Raw genomic sequence first — 16,539 nt, forward strand, 5'->3', positions numbered from 1 at the left:
ATTTCAGAAGTCACATCTTAAAGGCACTGTGACTTTTTTCTCCTCTACCCCCAGTGCTTTTGCTGTAACACTAATCTATATATTTATAGAATGCATTGCATACATCATTGCTTCTAAAATGAAGCATGTTGCTAAATGTAACTAATTATAATTCAAGGCAGTAGTATCTAGGTCAAAGAATTCATTGGTCTTACTATGTGCTAAAGAGAGCAGATGGCCTGAAAGGACAATGGGATAACTTTTTGAATGCTTAGTTTTAGTCCCAAGCAGTAGTGTATCTAAACCAGCAACAAATAGATGGCATTATTTCTCCACAGTTAATATATACAGGTCAGAAAACCAAACTGTGGATATAGGTATGTCTCATTTTACCCCAAATTATCCACTAGAAATTGCCACACAAATTTATTCTTTGCTTTATGTATGTATGCATGTATATATGTGTGCATATATATACACACACACATATATATGTCAGCATGTGCATGTGTGTGTTAATAGATATGAAGTATATGAAACTAATTATTTTTTCTTTACTTTTCTCTCCTTCTCCTACTCTTGCATGAGAGTTCCAGTAATGATTATCCATATTTTTCACTATTTAATTCCATATGTATTAAACAAGATAGCTCATTGAGATTGTCAATGAGCTAGAAGAGGAATAAATATCAAATAATAACGTGGCATATAGGATTGTATGTCTGCCTTTATGGGAGAGGTAAGCATGACTTTGGTGGTATGAGATAGTTACATCACGTTAGGTGGAAGTATGTTGCTACTGTCTACTTAAGATATCAAATATAATATGTATAATCCCTTTTATCATATATATCTTATATATGTATATATATTTTATATGTATATATACTTATTACATATAAAATATATAAGGAGATACACGTATCTCCCTAGTTTGTGAGGAGGTGGACTGAGCTGTGTTATCTGGCCAGCTCAGTATCTTCCCAGCCTAATTCTGTCCAGCATGGAGGAGAAACCTGGCATAGGTTTCCCAGAATCTCTTTACCTGTGTGTTTTAGGTTAGAATTGGCCAATAAGAGGAGATCACATGATATTTGGAAGGTGGACAGGATGGGAAACTTTTTTTTTTTTTGCGGTTGTTGTGATCAGACAAGATGGCCCTGCAGACTTCTCCATGACTTTCTGATCTCCATCATGACATCTAGAGGTGTCAGATTAGCACTTCTCTATTATGAATTTGTGCTTTCATGTTTTAAAGTGTGCTGGTGGCTTCACAGACCTCTCTATTTGCTCCTGTTTCACAGTGGAAGACATGCTGTGCTCCTCAGACTTTTCAGTAATGCCAGTTTCTCATATGCTTCAGCTGAGATCTTTCAGATCTTCCCTAAGTTCTTTTTTACATACTCCTAAGCTCTTATTCCTGCATATGTTCCCTTTATTCCCCTAACACATATAGTGGTCAGTTTTTCTGACAAAACTGAGACTGACATACCATGCATGCCCAGTGTAATAGTAATGTGATCAAGTATTAAAATTTTCAGGTGGAGACAAATTTATTTTTATTAAAAGTGTGTAACACTTTGAAAAATCAGTTAATGTAAGAGTTTAAAAATTTTTTTTTGTAATATACAAGTGTATATATTTATACATATTTAAATATTATATTATAGTTAATGTAATTTTTTACAGAAAATAATTTTACCATTTAATTTAAAGTATTTGCCCAGCTAATCACAGCAGGTTCCCTTTCACATCTGATGACTGGGTGCTCTTGAATACTCTCAGCTCCACCTGTGGCCTTCCTTTATTGCCCCCTCCACTGAAAAGGAGTGGAGAGCTGGGAACAATTTAGTACTTAGAAACTGATTAATGATACATGTGTTTTTAATTTGAGAGCAATATTTGATAATTAAAGTTTTCTGTGTGTTAAGACTCAAACTTTGTAATACGTGGATACCTGTGGATTCATGGGCAAGAGTAGGGAGATGTGTGGGGCTTTAGGTTTTGACAATTACTTATTGTCGTAGAATTTATGTCAGGTAACAGTCCATTTAAGGAGATTCCAGTCCTTCAAAGTGAAGGCGAAGCAGTGGAAAACAGTGGCAATTCACTCAGCTGAGGAACGGCTGCAAAATGTGAGCAAGATGAGTTGCATAACAGTGTGCCCAGGAAGCGTGGAAAATGGATCTAGACCAATAGCTCAGTTATACAACTACATAGCTAGTGTAGCTTCCTCATGTTAGGGTCATGATCCTTCCCACCTACATGCCTCTCAGTTCTTATTTATTTGCCACCATAACACGGATAAATAAATAAACTTTATTTATTTGAAGCATCTTATTTTGGTTCCTTTTAAAGAAATCCAGTGTTAAGTCCTTTGCTAAACTTGTAGCAAGCATCATGAGCAAAGAAGGGTGTTAATTCTTGCACACTCCAATAGAGAACATTTTAGTTGCCTGACACCTACGTTTGTTTACCAGGGCTGGGAGCACATCAGTATTTAAGCAGCCTGGGAGACCTATCTAGCCAGGATGATTTCTAAACACACTAAATAGAAAAACTGTTTTCAGGTCTGTATTCTTGGCTTTAACAGGATGTACTTTGAAATCAACTGTTTTTAAGTGAGCAATAGTAAATCTATACATAAGTCTTTTGAATTTCTCAGGGGAATGAGTGACGGTGGACAGAAGCCTTTGGCGGCGGCGTCCATGGGCTGTCTGTCCTGGTGGCGCTGGGCGCGCGGAGACCACGAAACAGGCCAAACGGCTCTCTTTCCGGTCGGGGAGTAAAAAGCCAAGGCGCCGCGTCTCCTTTAATGGCAGTGGGCGGGGCGTGGCGAAGCGACCGCGTTGGTATTGGCGGCGGTTGGAGGCGTGGAAACTGAACGCGCAGCGAGGGCAAAGGCTGCTTTGTCGGGCTCCCCCGCGCCTTGAGCACCTCTGGCCCAGCCATGGCTGCACCCTGCCCGGTAAGTTCTTGTGGTGGTCCTCCGGGTCTTAGTCTCTCTGTGGGGCCAGTGGGCCCCTGGTTGGACGCCGGGTTCCGAGCCGGTCGTCCCTGGCCCCAGTGTACCGTCTGTGCAATGGGACCCTGGGTTGGAGCGCCTAGTGAACTCCCCCCACCCCCACCCCGCGCGTGCAAGTACCCTTGCGGGTTACCGGGGCTAGCAAACCAGTCTCAGCCCTTAGCGGAGGAGACGCTAGTACGGCCCGACAGGAGGTGTGGCTCGAGGCCAGCGCTGGGCTTCTCTGGCCACAGTCTCGTTATCCTGAGCAGTGGGTGGCTGAACGGGGGCTTGTTGAGGGTGCACCCTTCTCCGACCGGTGGGAGTAGCAGGCCTCCGGGATGCCCGGGACAGCCCAGCCCTGCAGTGTGACCTGGGCCAGCCCGTCCTTCCTGAGTCCCAGGTTCTTCCAAAGGCTACGTGGGAGCGCTCGAAAGCCCTTCTTTTTGAGAGGTTGTTTTGAATCTGCGTGGTCCTCTGGCTGGGTTGAAAGTCAGGGAGGCTGGGTGGTGGCCTGTTGGCTTCCTTAGTTGTCTGGGCACTTGAGCAGAGGTCTGAGACTAGTGTCCAGGCCTTTTGACCCTTAATCTGGTGTTGTCTCCCCTCCCCCCAATCTATAAACCACCTTTGGGGGTGATGAGGAACCAGAAAGCCTGTGGGAGTGTTGGGAGGTTTGAGGGCTCCCTGGTTAGGGGTGGATCTGAACTTGCCTCTAAAGGCGGGCACTATTTTGCCCTTGTTTCTCCAAGAAGCTCAGGTGCAGCTCTTGCTGCTCTGTTGGGCGCCCTTCCATTCCTTCTCTTGTTGAAAGGCGGACTCAGGCAGGTGTGTTGTGAGTGGAGCTGGGCTCGGGACCATGGGGCCCTTTGTTCTGGTTACAGCTCTCTGGAGTGGTAGAGGCCTTGCTCTGCCCCCAAGGACATTTTTTTCCCCTCCAAGAGGAGGCTTTGCTGGGCTCCCTTGTGTGCCCAAAGTGCTTCTTTGAGGTTTCTGATGTTTGGGGTAGGGGGAGATGTTTGCATGGCTGAGGTATAACTCTTTAAGTGCTAAGACATGAGCTGCTGTTGGATGGAGAGAGTCTCTGAAATATTATCTCCATGTCTTCCTAAGCTACTGCTTCTTTGATGTTGGGTGGAGTGGAGATGGTGGTAAAGCCACAAGGGGCTTGTTCAGGGCTGACCTTTGGGTTTACTGGCCAGTGCTAAGTGGGATTGAGGGTATGGGACCTGATTCCTGAGATGGGGGATACTGAAAGTCCCCATTTTCTGTCCTTGGGTCTTTTGAAAAATAACTTCATTGAGATATTATTCGCATACCATAAAATTCACTTTTTAAAAAAAAAATCTTTTGACTCAATTTATTACTAGACCAGCACAAGTCACGCACCCAACAGTGTAAACATATAGTAAAGTAAAAACTTGCGGAGATTTAAGATGACTTAAGAAATTCCCATATTTGGTGTATTGTTTGGTGTTATTGATGGATGAATAATCTTTGGAAAATGTTATTTTATCCGGGATAATCAAGTCATAAATCAATAGCTTCCAAGATCAGATTTGAAGCATTTCCACTAGACAATTTGATACTTATTTTTATTCTATCCCCTTAAAAATTCACTAGAGAATTCAAATGGATGAAACACTCAACTTCCTTAGGCAAACCTAACTTCTAAACTGAGATAACTTTAATCTTTTGTACCTTATACTACAATTCTGAATAAACTTTGAAATTATCATTTGTGTGCTGGTGAACATACTGTTATAAATGCTAGCCAGGATTATGAACAATACAAGTAAAAGTTGGGCTTGGTCATTTTGAATGCTATCCATTTCCGGCAGAGGTGATTTAGAAAAAGTCTTCAACTTGAAAAGTCTTTAGTTCAAGACATTTATTTTTTCGATATTTTTGCAGATTCCAAGAGTAACCAGTATGTTTCTGACCTTTGTACTTTAGTTGCAACATGGATGTTGTGTTCATTATGTATGATATTTATGTTGATAACAGCCAATTTCTTATTTCCAACTTCATTATCTTGGACTGCTCCCTTCCACTCTCTCTATTCTTAACAAACTAGAATGATTAATTCTGTTAAATAAAATGTAAGTCTGATTATCTCAGACTTAAAATGTTCCCCATCTAACTCAGATCATTATATAGATGTCAAACAAGCATCTTAATATGTTCAAAACTAAACTCTTTTCATCCCACCTCCTTCCTGCTTGTGAAATATGTTACTTTCACAGTTTTAGTTAGCTATTGTTATTATTAGCAATTAATGTGTACCAGTGGTTTAGTCCAAAATCTTGGAGTATTTTTGACATCTTTCTTTGTAAACATTTCCCATTCAATTTGGCAGCAAATTTGGTTGGCTCTACCTTTAAAATATATTTGTAATTGACTATTATTATCGTCACCGCATAGATCTAGTCCGCATCACCATGATCTCTTACCTGCATTGTGCTAATGGCCTCCTAACTGGTCTTCCTACTTCAGAATTGCTCACCTTCATCCTAGCCTCAACACAACTTTAGTGATCCTGTCAAAGTATATGTCACTCTTTTGCACTAAACCCAGCAAGCCTTCTTCACATTTCACTTAGAGAAAAGTCAAACTCTATAGTTCAAATTTTAACCACCTTCTTATTTCCTCTTTGACCTCATTTCTTGTTACTTGACTACCACCACTATTCTTCTTCAGCCATCTTGGTCTCTTTGCTGTTCCTTAGACATACCAGATACTCTACTTCCCTAGGCTTTTTGCCTTTCTTAGAATACTTTATCTAAAAATTTGCTCCCTCATCTCCATCCAGTCTTTACTCAAAATTGACATTTTTTTCACCAAAAACTTCCTATCCTCCATATTTAGCAATAAATACTTCCCACCCCTGTTATGCCTAAAACTTTCCACATCAGTTTTCTCCAGAGCACTTATCACTACCTAACATTACACATATTTTACTTTTTTTGTGTTATCTCTTTCACTACAATATAAGCTCCATGAGATGGTGTGTTTCTTTTGTTCAATGCTATATCCCTAGGGACTAGAAGAGGGTCTGGCACAAATGTGTTAAATGAATATTCATTAGTGAATAAATTAATGAAATACATTAAATAATTGTGACTCAATGCAATTAAAATGTATTTCCTATTTGACAATGATATGTAAAATTAAGAGCTATTAAAATGGATCCCATATCACCACACTAGAAATTTATCAGTTCCTGTAGAATTTGTATTTTTTGTTTGTTTTTAAATTATATTAATAAAAGCATATCATTAGGTAGTACATTGATGCCTTCAAAGCATTCCACCAGCTTAGACCATATGAAAAAGCCTAGAGAGCCTCCAGTGTAATTCACAGATTCATTCACTCAAAATTATCTCACAATGTTAGTGTTTGCAGGTTTAAAATCGTTAAAAATATTCCTCTTGGCAAAACTGTGGCCATTACATTACTTTTTAGCTATAAAATTAACAGTAAGTTCACATTCAAATTAGTTTATACATAATTTGCATGAAAGAGGCTTTCAAATAAACACCATGACCAGCCATTGAAATGTTGATATTTAATTTAGGCCTTCATCATTAAGTAGAATAAAAGGCTACTCATTAAAAGGGCACAAAATTTAAGAAAGAAAATTATGCTACATCTAACCACAAGTTTGGATAGTTTCCTAAGGTTTATGGGAGGATAGAATACTTGCACATGTATGCAACAGACAGGCTTTCGATAGAGCAAAGATACAAGTAGTAGACTTTGGGGATTATCATAATAGTTTAATTATTTAAAAGCAAGAAGAGAAGTTCATTGTATCCTAATACAAGCTTGGACCTGAATTGTTTAAAGCTCTTATTACTTTATAGAGCTGCTTGAGGAGAATCACACTGCCAATAGAAAAACAACTTAAAACAGAGAAGGAAAATAACCTGTTTAGTTGAATTCATTGATTCATTTTATGTTGCAAACAATGTCTTGAAGCAGGCATTGGGACTGTGCTTGACTGTTGCCTCTGACAGACACCTACTGCCTACCGCTGTTGAAAAATGTCCTTATCCGCTTTGTAGAGTTTACGTTCTTTTTTTTTGCATTGGAATAAATCATGCATTCTTTCCCTGTCTCTGTGTTTTTTTATCTTATAATGAGACCGAAATCAGCATATTTGAATTTGAACTTTATATAATCAATCAAATCTTGATTGTACTATATAATATTACTTTGCATTAATATAAGTAAAACTAGTATGACTACTGTAAACCCTAACGTGGTGTATAATTTTTGAGAGACTAAAATAGAGTTTCAAAGAAATTTAAGAATTTCACGTTTTAATGCAAATTCTAAATAACAATCATGACATTATTTTAGACCCACAACAAATACTAATAGAAAGTAATTTCCCCCCGGAAAAACTAGCAGTGTCAGATTTCTCTCAAGATATATCCCTATTTTTGAACTGTTTAGAACGTTTAGTCTTGATGGGCTCTAAAGCCCTTTTTAAAATAAAAATATTTAGTAATTTCCTTTTTTCAAAGGGAGAGTCAGTTTTTATTACCAACTATTATGATGAATTTCTGTAAAAATTCAATAAAAATAACTAGGAATATTTGTGAGTTTTTTTTTTTAATTTAATGTATCAAAGAAGAGCTACTAAAGTCACATAATTTATCTTCAAACAAAATAATCTTTTATGGCACTGAAACAACATTTACCAAGTGAAGTATTATAAAATTATATTTTATTATTTAAAAATTACCTTTATCAAAGTAATAACGTGTACATTTGAAAGAAAATATTTAAATTATTTTTCTGTATTCTTTTATATATAAAATTTTTGTACTTTGTAAAATGTAAAACATTTTTGGTACATAAATATGTTTTCCTAATTATGTATGGTGGTTTTTATAAATTAAGAGCAAAAGATTAGCTAAATATAGGAATGGACCAGGAAGTAGTAAATCATCAATATGTGAGAAAATACAATTGCATTGTCTCATATCCCTCATTGCTGTGAAAATATACCTCCTCCTTCTTGAATATTGCAGACTGATTTTTCTGCTTTTTAAAATTTATATGATAGGGTATGATTGCCCCACTTTTCCTAAATTTATATAACATAATGCTAGTCATATCAAAGAGTGGTGAAAACCATGGATTGAAATTCTGAATTTCAGGGAAAGAGAGATTATGTCTATTTCACTTGAATAATGTATCCAGCTATTGCCCATTTTGCTCAAGGCAGGGAAGAAAAGTTTATAAAATTTACACACGTCTGTCAAGGGCTTATCTCCATAGATCTGAGGGCATATCTCAGAGAATGGAAATTTGATAAATGAGGTTGGAGTGTCATATAACTATTATTAGCATTTGATATTAAAATGCTGTAATTCAAAAAGTGACCTTAGAAACAAAGATGGAAGTGACATGTTGAATTTCATATGTTCTTGTGTTCTGTATATAGCAGAAAACATAAAGTAGCAACTTCTTGATATTTCCAGGCCTATGAATTGTGTAATTTTAAAAGATCAACATCAATGTTTACAACTCAATAGAAAGGCAACTATTCGAAAATGCAAACACATCTTCATAGTTAAGAGTGACGATTATGTGCTCCAGTGGTGTAGATTGGAACCTTGGCTCCAATTTCACTAGTTGTGTTCCATGGACCTGTTATAAAACTTTTTCTCCCCAGGTATTTTTCTCTGTAAAATGATAATAAAAACTAGTTATTAAGTTCATAGACTTTTAAAAAAAAATTAACTCATGAAATATAGCACCTTAATGGGTTTCTGTAATGTAAAATAGCTTATATGCAATTGGCAAAAAAGATGATGTTAAGATAACATATTTCAGATATAACATAAAACAGATATAAGAATTTGTGTTGGTCCATATTAAATTTTTACCAACATTTTAAAATTTATTTTTGTTTCTCCAGCTATACTCAAAGTGAAATAGACAGCATGAAACAGCAAGTCATAACACAATACAGTATTGTATATGATGCCCAGTCATCCTATGCTTTTCTCTGTTGCTCAGTTTGATAGCACACTCTTTTCTGGATATGCTTATCTCATAGTTCCAAGAGATTTGTATTACTTTCCTCATACCTTCATAACTAAACAACAACAACACTTCTTTTTTCTCTTTATATCAAGTCTCTCCTCCATTTTATTCATTTTAATATGAACTACTATATTTACCCTAGTATTTTGTTACTAAGAATGTAACCTTTCTTAAGCCCTAGTATAACTATTAGGGTCATTACTGTTATTGTTGGTTCTCTGATTACAAAATTGCATATAATTTGAGTTCTCTGATCTTCACCTTATAGTCAGTGCATGATTTTGCAGAATCTGAGGTTTTGCTACAACTCATATATCCCAATACAGCAGAAACAGTACGTGGAATAATGCTTGGAACATAGAAAACACTCAGGAAATATTAGTTACTATTTTTGTGCTCATTCTTTCGAAGGCTAATCCTAAGTCAAAAAGAGACACAAACAAAATATTAATCTAGTGAACAAAGATTAACTGATTGCTCTTTAAGGTAAAGGTGTTTTGTATGTGCTTTGGGTACAAAGATGAATAGGACATTATCTCTGCTTGTAAGCAGCTCACAAATATAATCAGATATCATGATATTAAACACAACTATAGAAGCATGAACAAACTTCAGTGGGACAAAATGATGTGAATGCATTCATTCTAGTCAGGTGGGAGAAGCAGATGATGCTTTTTGGAGGAGCAAGTAATGTGTCACACCAGCATAGGGTCTACATTTGAAGACTGAGATGACAAGGTAGGGTTGTCAAATAAAATGTAGGACACCCAGTTAAATTTGAATTTCTGATAACAAATAGATTTTTATAGTACAAATGTCATATGCACTATTTGGGATATACTTACACTAAAAAATTATCTGCTGTTTATCACAAATTCAAATTAGCCTGGAGTCCTGGATTTTTATTTCCTATATTTGACAACTTTAGAAAATATTCAGAAAGAGGAAATATGTTTGCAAAGGAAGTGAATATTAAAGTAGGCCTGTGGCACCTAGCTCGGGGTGCACAGCATCCCCTCCCACACCACTCGGAGAGCAGACTCAGGGCTCTCCAGCCCTCGCCTCCCGCCTCACCAGGGTTCCCTTTGGCTCGATCAAATAGGGGGCCTGAGCCATGACCAGGGTTAAAAATCCACTCCAGGGGTAGCTTTTACAAGACTTTTCATTTCAGATTTCAGGTACTCAGACTCCACCTTTACTTTCACCTACATTGGTGGCCCCAAAAGATGGGCATGTCTAAAATATCTTGAGGAGGACCTTCAAGAATGTGGAGGAGTAAGACGTGGACATCACTTTCCTCCCCACAAATACATCAAAAATACATCTACATGTGGAACAACTCCTACAGAACCCCTACTGAATGCTGGCAGAAGATCTCAGACTTCCCAAAAGCCATATGGCTGACAGGGTCTTGGTGCTCCGGCCGGGTGTCAGGCCTGTGCCTCTGAGGTGGGAGAGCTGAGTTCAGGACATTGGACCACCAGAGACCTCCTGACCCCACATAATATCAATCGGCAAGAGCACTCCCAGAGATCTCCATCTAAACGCTAAGACCCAGCTCCACTCAACGACCAGCAAGCTCCAGTGCTGGACACCCCATGCCAAATAACTTGCAAGACTGGAACACAGCCCCACCCATTAGCAGAGGGGCTGCCTAAAATCATAATAAGTTCACAGACACCCCAAAACACACCACCAACACGGTCCTGCCCACCAGAAAGGCAAGATCCAGCCTTATCCACGAGAACACAGGCACCAGACCCCTCTACCAGGAAGCCTGCACAACCCACTGAACCAACCTTACCCACTGGGGGCAGACACCAAAAACAACGGGAACTATGAACCTGCAGCCTGTGAAAAGGAGACCCCCAAACACAGTAAGTTAAGCAAAATGAGAAGAAAGAGAAATCTGCAGCAGATGAAAGAGCAAAGTAAAAATCCACCAGATCAAACAAATGAAGAGGAAATAGGTAGTCTACCTGAAAAAGAATTCAGAGTAATGATAGTAAAGATCCAAAATCTTGGAAATAGAATGGAGAAAATACAGGAACGTTTAACAAGGACCTAGAAGAACTAAAGAGCAAACAAACAATAATGAACAACACAATAAATGAAATTAAAAATTTTCTAGAAGAAATCAATAGCAGAATGACTGAGGCAGAAGAATGGATAAGTGACCTGGAAGATAAAATAGTGGAAATAACTACCACAGAGCAGAATACAGAAAAAAGAATGAAAAGACTTGAGGACAGTCTCAGAGACCTCTGGGACAATATTAAATGAACCAACATTCGAATTATAGGGGTCCCAGAAGAAGAAGAGAAAAAGAAAGGGACTGAGAAAATATTTGAAGAGATTATAGTTGAAAACTTCCCTAATATGGGAAAGGAAATAGTCAAGTTCAGGAAGTGCAGAGAGTCCCATACAGGATAAATCCAAGGAGAAACATGCCAAGACACATATTATTCAAACTATCAAAAATTAAATGCAAAGAAAAAATATTAAAAGCAGCAAGGGAAAAGCAAAAATAACATACAAGGGAATCCCTGTAAGGTTAACAGCTGATCTCTCAGAAGGAACTCTGCAAGCCAGAAGAGAGTGGCAGAACATATATAAAGTGATGAAGGGAAAAACCTACAACCAAGATTACTCTACCCAGCAAGGATCTCATTCAGGTTCGATGGAGAAATTAAAACCTTTACAGACAAGCAAAAGCTAAGAGAATTCAGCACCGCCAAACCAGCTTTACAACAAATCCTTAAGCAACTTCTCTAGGCAGGAACACAAAAGACAGAAAAGACGTACAAAATCAAACCCAAAACAATTAAGAAAATGGTAATAGGAACGTACATATCAATAATTACCTTAAATATAGATGGATTAAATTCTCCAACCAAAAGATATAGACTGGCTCAGTGGATATAAAAACAAGACACGTATATATGTTGTCTACAAGAGACCCACTTCAGACCTAGGGACACATACAGACTGAAGGTGAAGGGATGGAAAAAAGTATTTCATGCAATTGGAAATCAAAAGAAAGCTGGAGTAGCCATTCTCGTATCAGACAAAATAGACTTTACAATAAAGACTATTACAAGAGACACAGAAGGACACTACATAATGATCAACGGATCAATACAAGAAGACATAACAATTGTAAATATTTATGCACCCACCATAGGAGCACCTCAGTACATAAAGCAAATGCTAACAGCTATAAAAGGGGAAATTGACAGTAACACAATAACAGTAGGGGACTTTAACAACCCACTTTCACCAATGGACAGATCATCCAAAAGGAAAATAAAGAAGGGAACACAAGCTTTAAATGACACATTAAACAAGATGGACTAGATATCTATAGGACATTCCATCCAAAAAAAACTGAATACACTTTTTTCTCAAGTGCTCATGGAACATTCTCCAGGATAGATCATATCTTGTGTCAAAAATCAAGCCTTGGTAAATTTAAGAAAATTGAAATCATATCAATATCTTTTCCAGCAAAAATGCTATGAGACTAGATATCAATTACAGGAAAAAAAAAACCTAAAAAATACAAACACTTGGAGGCTAAACAATAAACTAGTGAATAATCAATAGATCACTGAAGAAATCAAAGAGGAAATCAAAAAATACTTAGAAACAAATGGCAATGAAAACACGACGACCCAAAACCTATGGGATGCAGCAAAAGCAGTTCTAAGAGAGAAGTTTATAGCAATACAATCCTACCTCAAGAAACAAGAAATATCTCAAATAACCTAACCTTACACCTAAAGCAATTCGAGTGAGAACAAAAAACCCCCAAAATTAGCAGGCGGAAAGAAATCATGAAGATCAGATCAGAAATAAATGAAAAAGAAATGAAGAAAATGATAGCAAAGATCAGTAAAACTAAAAGCTAGTTCTTTGAGAAGATAAACAAAATTGATAAACGATTAGCCAGACTCATCAACAAAAAAGGGAAAACACTCAAATCAACAGAATTAAAGATGAAAAAGGAGAAGTAACAACTGACACTGCAGAAATACAAAGGATCATGGGAGATTACTACAAGCAACTATATGCCAATAAAATGGACAACCTGGAAGAAGTGGACAAATTCTTAGAAAAGCACAACCTTCCGAGACTGAACCAGGAAGAAATAGAAAATAACAACAGGCCAATCACAAGCACTGAATTTGAAACTGTGATTAAAATTTTTCCAACAAACAAAAGCCCAGGAACAGATGGCTTCACAGGCAAATTCTTTCAAACATTTAGAGAAGAGCTAACACCTATCTATCCTTCTCAAACTCTTCCAAAATATAGCGGAGGGAGGAAGACTCCCAAGTTCATTCTACAAGGCTGCCATCACCCTGATACCAAAACCCACAAATTTGTCACCAAAAAAGAAAACTACAGGCCAATAACACTGATGAACATAGATGCAAAAACCCTCAACAAAATACTAGCAAACAGAATCCAACAGCACATTAAAAGGATCATACACCATGATCAAGTGGGATTTATCCCAGGAATGCAAGGATTCTTCAATGTACACAAATCAATCAATGTAATATACCATATTAACAAATTGAAGGATAAAATCCATATGATCATCTCAGTAGATGCAGAAAAAGCTTTTGACAGAATTCAACACCCATTTATGATAAAAAACCCTCCAGAAAGTAGGCATAGAGGGAACTAACCTCAACATAATAAAGGCCATATATGACAAACCCACAGCCAGCATCATTCTCGATGGTGAAAAACTGAAACCATTTCCTCTAAGATCAGGAACAAGACATGGTTGCCCTCTCAGCACAATTACTCAACATAATTTTGGAAGTTTTAGCCATAGGAATCAGAAGAAGAAATAAAATGAATCCAAATCAGAAAAGAAGAAGTAAAACTCACTGTTTGCAGATGACATGAAACTATACATAGAGAATCCTAAAGATGCTACTAGAAAACTACTAGAGCTAATCAATGAATTTGGTAGAGTAGCAGGATACAAAATTAATGCACAGAAATCTCTTGCATTCCTATACACCAATGATGAAAAATCTGAAAGAGAAATTAAGGAAACATTCCCTTTTACCACTGAAACAAAAAGAATAAAATACCTAGGAATAAACCTACCCAGGGAGACAAAAGACCTGTATGCAGAAAACTATAAGACACTGATGAAAGAAATTAAAGATGATACCAACAGATGGAGGGATATACCATGTTCTTGGATTGGAAGAATCAACATTGTGAAAATGTCTCTACTACCCAAAGCAATCTACAGATTCAATGCAATCCCTATCAAACTACCAATGGCATTTTTCACAGAACTAGAACAAAAAATATATATAAAAAAAAATAGGCCTGATGATCTAAAGAAGATTAGTGTGATTTAAAGAAATATTTTAATATTTTCAGCACATTTCCAATCCATTTGGAAAACAGAATGATAGAAAATTCCAGAAGAAAACCCAAAAGTTGTGAAGCTTTCAGTTCTATTTTCTGTTCACAGTGATTTATATAATCTCTGGATAAGCCTCTAGGCCTGAAGGCTAAAGAAAATACAACAGTGAATGTCATAAAGTTCATCCACAGGTGGTTCCTACTTACAAAATCTTTGTCTTGGGTCACTTGATTTTATGTGTCAACTGGGCTGGGCTTTCATGCCCAGTTGTTTGCTGAAACACTAGTTTAAGTGTTGCCATGAAGGTATTTTGTAGATGTTACTAACCTTTTTAATCAGTGACTTTAAGTAAAGGAGATTATCCTCCCTAATGTGGGTGGGCCTTATCCAGTTAAAGGAGTGAAGAGGAAAATCACATTTTTCAGAGTAGAAGGAATTCTATCTCAAAAGTGTAACATAGAAGCCCTGCCTTAATTTACAGCCTGCTAGCCTGCCCTACATCTTTCACATTGAAGACTATAAGTCTTCAGGTATAAACTGATGTTCTGTTCTAAATTGAGGCACAAAAATTCAATTATTACAAAGCCAAGAATTAAATGGGGTAATTGGAAGGTTAGAATCTTACGCATCTCATATATTAATGAGGAAAGTAGTACTCTGGGTCTGTTAAGCATAGAGGTATTCTGTTCTTGATGATTTATTTAGTGAATATATTTGTGTTTAGTTAGATTTAATTATTGAAATCTTTTTTTAAAATTTCAGTTCAAAATACTCACTTCCAAAAATAACACCTGCTAATATTTAGTATGTTGATTGATCTGTGTGTTTGTGTGTGTCTAACTTATGTTTGAAATCCTGTGCCAAACACTTTCAACACATAAATTAATGCCAGTTAAGTACAACTTACAGTGTTTTCACTTTTTTTTTCTTATTTCTAAATTTTAGAAAGTTTTAATTATACTGAAAAATTACTAAAAATTTTTTTAAAAGAAAAAAATATAGACACGTATCTTTCCTTTCACTCATTCTTCTTGAATCGTCTTCTTAGCTAGTCGGGAAAGAAATATGCTGGAATTTCTACTGGTAATGGAGCATGCCGATTGCATAGTCAGTATGAGATTCCATAGTTTCTAGCTCTGAATTGATCAGTATGGGTAGTGTTATTATCACTATTTTATCACTATTGTTATTGTTTTTACTACCTTTGGTCTTTCAGTAGCTACATCCTCACTTAACCAGGGAGTTATTCTTTATTTAAGTTATAAATAAATTAATCTGTATATAGGTATTGGAATATATTTGATAAATGGATGCTTAGGAACTTAATCATTTATATATGAAAAATTACTTTACAAATCATAGATTTGGTAAATAATTTATTAAAATTACCTATCAGTAGCAAAGTTTTGCTGTTCTTCAAATCTTGATAGGAAAAAATAAACATCTAGGGTGTAATCTTTGGATAAATTATAATCTTAGACAAAATTATACATATTTAGAAAAACTGTGTGTTGGGTATAAAATAGATAGGTCTGAGTATTTAACCCACAAAGAGAGCAGCATTTAAAAAAAAAAAAATTATCCATGGAAGGATAACTCTTTTCTCATTACTAGACAGTATGAAACATTTAAATAAATTATAAAGTATAAAGTAGGTACTCATGTTGTTTACATTTCTAAATTTAATCTATATCTGAGATAATTATATAAGCCGATGGCTTCCTTAACACATTTCAAACTATTTGAAATTAAACATATAGCATACACAAATATACACATACATATATATGCATATCTGCATATTTATGCACACTGTACAGCATACTTATAAAATTGTCTGATAATAGAGAGGTAAAACTTAAGAAAAGTGGCTTTTTCAAATGCATGATATTTGTTATTTTATGTTTCATATGACAGTTTATACTTACTGAGAACTTCAGATGAATTGAACTCTGTGCTTGAATGAGGACATCAGAGATAATATAGATAAGCTCTCTGATTTGAAATTGCTAATAATTAGTAAAAGAGATGTACCATCATAATGTTGTTCAAGAAATACTTTACAGAGGTATTTTTCCTTAAGACTTAGCCCTTA

General features: G+C 36.4%; 1 long non-coding RNA gene across 1 annotated transcript in view; it reads left to right on the forward strand.

Annotated features, from left to right (window-relative positions):
* Nucleotides 1-2,922: 2,922 nt before the first annotated feature.
* The window catches only part of LOC309627984, a 53,519-nt gene continuing 39,902 nt past the window's right edge, over nt 2,923-16,539 (forward strand). Inside the window, exon 1 of the long non-coding RNA XR_014244087.1 lies at nt 2,923-2,947. This is a non-coding gene — a long non-coding RNA (uncharacterized lncRNA). The remainder of the gene's footprint in view (nt 2,948-16,539) is intronic.

Source organism: Balaenoptera borealis (assembly GCF_965194805.1).
Source record: "Balaenoptera borealis genome assembly, chromosome: 4".
NCBI lineage: Eukaryota > Metazoa > Chordata > Mammalia > Artiodactyla > Balaenopteridae > Balaenoptera > Balaenoptera borealis.